The 6,674-nt window shown below is 42.7% G+C and overlaps 1 protein-coding gene across 1 annotated transcript in view; it reads left to right on the top strand.

The window, feature by feature from the left end:
* The window catches only part of HIC2 (HIC ZBTB transcriptional repressor 2), a 49,277-nt gene that overhangs the window by 15,450 nt on the left and 27,153 nt on the right, over window positions 1–6,674 (top strand). The window contains exon 3 of the mRNA XM_009641804.2: window positions 849–918. The gene's annotated coding sequence lies outside the window, so the exon portion shown is untranslated. The remainder of the gene's footprint in view (window positions 1–848; window positions 919–6,674) is intronic.

Here is a 6,674-nt window from a genome sequence, read left to right as displayed (position 1 = left end):
AATGCCTGTAATACAGAACACTGTAGAGAATATGAATTATGCACTCTGAACGTGAGGTTTGGTTTTGGCTTCTGTCTTTCCTCCATTTCTCTCTTTGGTTGCTCATGATAGCTGAAATTTTCCATGTTTTTGTCTCAACCCACACACAAAATTTTTTCCTTTGGGGAAAACTGGAGCAAAATCAATTTTAGTGCAATTTTTCAAGCCTCTTTGACTTGCACCTACATCTGTTTGGTGTGGGGGAGTGGAATTTTATCATAAAACGTTTGATTTATTTAATGTATTCAATAAGCATCCAAGATGTGCCAGGTACTTTCTCAGCCCTTTTTGGATGAGAAATCTTGCAAGCTAAGAACTTAATAAACAAAGAAGCTACAGAACTCAAAAATTCCCTGCTGTTAAGGTCTCCGTATATCTAAGGAATAAACCACATTTGAACAAAGCGGATCCAGAGACTTGTAAAGTACAAAATGTCACATACAGTACCGATGAGGTCTATCATTATCGGAACAATTAGTTTTTACATATTTCTTGATCCTGTTATCGGCCCAACTTTTACAACAAACTCAGCTGAGATGTGTCCACACAGCAGCTCTACTTTCATTGCAACTATGAGTCTGGTTTTATTGAGGAAGCCATTGCTATGATTGTATGACGCTGTACTGAGGACTCATCCAAACAGGGTCATAGATTCAGACCAAGGTAAGTTACAAATCTGAGCAGAAGACCTATTCCCAATTAACTCCATCCTAATGAAGAGGTGACTGGGAATAGTTAATAAGGAATAGCTGTTCTGGAATAATCCCTTTCTAAGACAAAGCCTTACTCTTTCTATAATTGCATTCTAGGAAGCTATTCTGTACTGAATCAGCATGGGATAGAGTGCCTAGAAGACGTTCAGCCCAAGCACAGCTAGCGGTGAGTGGGGCAATATACACTGGGATGCCCTATTGCAACTACTATGAGTGAGCAGAAGAATAGCAAAACTGGTTGCCTGTGCATCTCTCTAGAAGGCAACAGGAGGTATTATATCAAAATCACTGCACAGAGGCCTCTCTCTTAGCAGGGATGAAGTATGAGCTGCCTGTTACTGTCTGAGCATTAACCCTGTGTTAAGGACAGAACGGATGTTTCAACTTGTAACTGATTAGGATTCGATTAAATGTTGGGGTGTGGAAAGGACTTGTATGCTTTTTTTCAATGTGTATATTTCATTATTATGTGGGGACCAATCAATTTATCAAACCTATCTGATTATACTATACTGGGGAAAGACAACTGGTTGGAGGAAAACTTGTATTGTTTCTAAGGTGGACAGAAAATGAGTTCCAAATAAATTTTCACAGTCTTTTTTCAAGGAGAACCTAGAGTAACAAACTAAAATAAAGGCCAATAATTTCTAATGCCTTGAAAATTTTCCTGCAGCACAGAATCTTGTGCTTGACCTTGCCAAGGAGGATGGGCTGGAGTAGAGATGATGCTCTTGTCTTTTAATGCATTGTCGTTTTGAAAAAGTTGCTGTTAATTCATAGTTCTGACTTTTGGAATTTGTCCCTTCCCTTAAAAGGGAAGGTGGCAGCCTGGAGTCGAGAAGCTCCAACTGCAGCCCTTTGGATGTTAATCCACCCTGACTTTCTTAAGCTTCCTACTTAAATCATTATCTTAATGAATCACCATTGCTGCTATCTTCAGTGCTACACAGGAACATGCAAATTTTAAACAGCCTGGGGGAAAGACCTTTTTGTCTGTAAACTGCTCTGATACTTGCATTTAGATGTTGCCACGATAGGTACCTTGGATACTACTTTCTGCCTAACCCCATGGATAGATCATGGGGTATAGTGTATCACCAGCGTATGCCTGCTAGGCGGCTCTTGGGGTTTGCCCCTGAAAGGGGATGGATGTGATTCTGCTACTGACTGTAAAAAGCAGCTTTAGCTCGAGTGGTTGAAGGCAGATTGCTGTGCAGGGCTGTCATTCATCTAAATGCCTGTTGGCTATGCTTTTCTTGAGTTGCAAAATGACAAGGAGTTACGGGAGTGAGGATGGGGGTCCCCCCTCAGCTCTGTAGCTGCCACTGTGGCTGGGGGAAGTTTCTTCACCTCTTCACTTGACTTGTTTCACAGCACAAAGAAATATGCCTTGCAAATGTTAATGTATCAACTAAACTTTCTCCCAAGTAGGTATCAAGAAATTTGATATAGCAGGAAAATGACCAGCTTGCTAGAAAATCTTAAGAACATTTGTTTGAGGAAAAACTGAACGTAGTGAAGCCACTGCAAAGTATCTCCAAGACTTTGAGCATTGCGTTGTCCAGAGTTTTCCTTGAAGAGTCAACTTGGCTAGGCATTGAGCTCTGTCCACTTCCAGCTCTCCCAGATGACCACTTGAGAAATGTTTACTTGTAGCCAGTGGGTATGGAGAGAGAGTTCCATGTACAGCTCTTTCAGATGGCAAATATTTGTGGTTATTTGCAATATGCATTGAAAGATCTGATTCCTTTATTCATTAAATCAAGAGATGAGGAAGCTTTTTTATGCAAATGTCTGAGATGATAAGAAGTACTGTTATCGAATTGCAAAGTAAGTCCACCCATTGTCCCCTTTCTGTGGCTTGGAGGAAGAGCCCATTCCCTTACTGTGGGTAACTTTTCCTCACCAGTAGTAGTTCTGCTGCTGGAACAATGGTAGGATAATTGCAGAAGATACCAGGTGAACAGAGATCCTCTAGCCTCAACTGGGAGAGGACCGTATTAACAGAACTGAGCTTAAATGCATTTTCTGCAGTAACGTTATCAAGTGTCAAGACCTGCTGGGAGACTTATGCCCACAAGCGGCCAGAACATCTATCTCAAGGAGGACATCCTCATTCTTCTCCACTAAATCTTCTCTGAAACCATTTGAGCTGGAACTAGATTTTTTTAGACTAACAAGAAATGCATCATCTTGGTTCATGCTAAAGCTAAGTAACATGTTCTCTGCTGGTTACCAAAGACAGGGGATGTGAGCAAGCAGTATATGCTGACTTTTTGCTGCTCAAGGCCTCGACAGCAGTCCAGTCTGAGGCAGGAGATACTAAATCCTTATCTGTTTGTGTACACCTTGCCGGACAGCAGCAAGTAACTAGTCCTGTGACTTGAACTTCTTTTCCTGCCTGGTGTAGCTCTGAACAGACTGCCATATTCTTGTCATAGTGTTTAAGACGCTTTTTGTAAACTGCTTTACAACGATAATTTCTCTGCTCATTGTGAGCAGACTGGTTTCTGTATTCAAGCTCCTAGCTCCTTCTGATCCCTTGTTGGATGGCAGCATTTTATAATACAGGCGGTAAATTAACTTGGGAAGCCATCTATTAGATTCAGCACTTTAAGAACAGTCAGACTAGGGATTTCACAGGAAACACCAGAAGTTATTTTTATATGTGTGTGTGTATATAAATATGCAGTGTTTCTGTGCGTGTGTGTGTGTGTTTATATATATATATAGTGTGTGTATGTTTCAAAAGAGAAAATTGAGGTGACTAACTGCAAAACTTAAATGCAACTTTTTCTCATTTCAGTCTTAGAAAGTAATGGTGATGGGTGTGGGCAGGTTTCTGGCTGACTTTCTGAATTGCCTTTATATCAGAACTCCAGCAAGGGATTTGGTAGAATTTCTCATCCTATTGAGTGAAAGTGATGTTCTATCCCACATTGGTTTCCTTAAGAAAGAGAAGGGACTCTTCTCTCCCAGCACTTAACACACCCAGCGTTAATTTTGCAGGCACTGTATGCAAAATGTTCAGAAAATGAGATATTCCAAAGGAAGGTTTAGATCTCAATATGCTGAACTGGCTTACGTTATTTGCCTAGCTTTCACGTGCTATCTTACGCTTGCGGGTAGTAGTAGAGTTTTGTTGATGTACAAAGTTTGTTATTTCTATAGTTTGCTCATTCAAATTCAGAGGTTTGTAACTATGGAAGTAAAATGTGTCTGTGCTGTTATTTTGTTAAGCTGTCTTGAGCTACTTTTGTTAACTGCATGTTCACAGGAGTCTGTGTTTGCTCAATTACCTGCTCAGTTTTCTGGTCAGGTATGCTGAGATGCAGTGTTTTAGCTCATAACTTTGTTTGGCATTATCTTTCTTGTGGTCCATTACAACTGCTTCCCAGAAATTCTGAAATTGGGGTCAAACTGCTCTGATGTCTCTCCCAGCATTCGCTAATTTGGCAGTATTTGAGCTGCCACTAAGAGAAGCTGCAGCTGAGCACTGTGACTGACAGTGCTGTTATGAACATGTGATGGACGTAGCATTACACAGGTAGATATGCTTGCAGATTAAAATCAATGTATCATTAATCTGAAGGGCTTTTGGAACCATGGTAGTTCAGCTAAGAGAGGGGAGATAAGCCAAGCAATTATATGGAGCAGCTACATTTGGTGAAGCACATCTCTTGGGATTAGCAGGGGCTCATGAGGCAGGGTAGCAAATTGTGCATCGCTGTGCCAAGTCTGACTGATCCTTCGGGACAGTCACTCATTATATGGTGATGAAATTTCTTAAGACTGGGATATTCACTGGGATAAGCTTAAGAAAGTTCCCTTGGTTGGTGAGTATAGATTTTAATGCAACGATGCTTCTTCTGGCTCGTTGGAGAGAACCATGTACTTTCTGCTTCTCTGGCTTGTGGGACTTCCCACTGGGTGTACAGGCGGAAGAAAGCATCTGTAAGCTTTGAGCGGCACAAGCTGCCCTGCTTTTGGGAAGACTTTGAGGGGGGGAAGACGGCAGGGATTTGAAAGCTGTGAGTTTCACTGGTATGAATGGGGTAAAAAAATTTATCTGTAGCAGCAGTTATTGGGAGATGACAAATTTCACCTGTCACCTCGGCAGACTACTTAAGACTCCCCAAAAAGTTCCTGCAGAGAGACTAATGGCCAGCTGGGAGGAAATGCTACACTCCCTGAAGAATCAACAAACTCTCTCTGGATATTTACCCAAGCTGGTAAACCAAACAGAAACCATCAGTATGTAAATTCATGGTGTGCCAGTATCTTAAACACTATGCAGTTCTTATTGCCACCTCTTGAAGGTAGTGGAGGCCTAGGGAAGGTCCAGAGAAGGCCATCAAAGATGGGTCTGAAGTCAGTCAATGTAATTTCTCTTTGCCATAGAGAAGAGGTGACTTATTACAGAAATTGCCAATGTTTTACGCTGTTGTGAATGGGGTGGGGAAGAGGAGTAGGGAGTTATTCTTCATGGTTCTTGTGCTCGCTAAACTGAGTTGAAGCAGGCGAAGAGGAGGCACTCTGTCAAGCAGCAGTTACCATGTGAAACTCATTGCCAAAGGGTGTTATGGATAGCAGAAGTCTAAACAAATTGAAAAATCGATGAAGGACAGATAAGTTCTTATTAAAAGTGATGGCCTGGATGCAACCTCTGAATCGGGAGATCTTTAACAATTGCACAGGGTATAAGAAGGTAAAAGACTGTTTTTTCCCCCCCCCCCCCCCCCCCTTTTTTTTTTCTGGCTTTATTTTGGCTACTTCTGAAGAGCAGAGCGCTAGACCTGTGCTCTTACAATATGGCTATTTTTATAGTTCAAAACTAGAAAGGAAAACTATCTAAACTGCAGTGTGCAGAACTAGTTTTGCCTTGCAGCCCACAAGTAATGTAAAGCACACTGAGATGAGGAGAATTAGGGGCCAAATGCCTCCTAATACCTTAAAGGTGTGTTATAAAATGCCTCTGTAGCCTGCTTACTTTGTTAAAATTCTGACTTAACAAAAAGCTGAGCTTGTTAATGAAGCTGTGAGTCACTACAGTGTTTCCAAGTCATTTTTCTCACTTTCTGTGGCTGATGCTACAGTCAGTTGGGTTGCCTGATAATGCACCTAAGGAGCTGGTTTAGGCATTTTAGCTCCAGCAGCAGTGACACCTTGGGCTGGAAGCTGAGGATGGCTGCCCTCCGCAGAGAGGACTGGGGAGCACAGCAGGGAGGGAAGAATCAGCAAATTGGGAAGGAGGCTGAAGAGGAGGCAAGATACTGAAATCTCTTGTATATGCATAAAAGCAGGAAAGTCTAATACAGAGCAGGGCTTATAGTTGTGACTGCGGTGGTGACAGTCAGTTGGTATTTGGGAGGTGAAGAAATCAGTTTTACGTTTTGCTAGATGATTGTACTGTAATACAGCAGTGCCTCCTGGCAGGGAAAGCAATGTAATGTAAAGCAATACAGCGTGGAAGAGCAGTTGGAGAGCTGTCAGAAGCTGAGTAGCTTGGAATGCTTCCACGTGAACCTGGGAGCAAGCGAGCTCGCTGCAGTGTGGCATTCCCCTGCCCCGAGGAGGAGGAGGACGGACTGCAGCACAAGCGTGAATAACGCACCTTACAAACAGTGCAGCTCAACTCTCCGGAGGAGGGCTACAAGAGGCTTTTCTAGACAAAATAGTGAGTTTCTTTCTTCTCTAGGGAGATTTCTCTTCCAGCTCACAGAGCCCAGAAGAACTCAGAAGTTCACATGCCAGGCAGCCCTGGGGCAAATGAGTTTGTACCTGTCAGCTGTCATTGCCTGGCACACCTGAGCACTCAAGGGCACAAGGCTGCCAAAGGGGTAGGAGCGCTCTACAGCACAGGCTGCAGGAAAGCTGCTGGGTCTGATCCCGTTGGGCAGACAAGGAAGCAATGAATTTCCC

Source organism: Egretta garzetta, unplaced genomic scaffold, assembly GCF_000687185.1.
Source record: "Egretta garzetta isolate BGI_Z169 unplaced genomic scaffold, ASM68718v1 scaffold47, whole genome shotgun sequence".
Classification (NCBI taxonomy): domain Eukaryota; kingdom Metazoa; phylum Chordata; class Aves; order Pelecaniformes; family Ardeidae; genus Egretta; species Egretta garzetta.
This window is presented reverse-complemented; position numbering and strand designations above follow the sequence as displayed.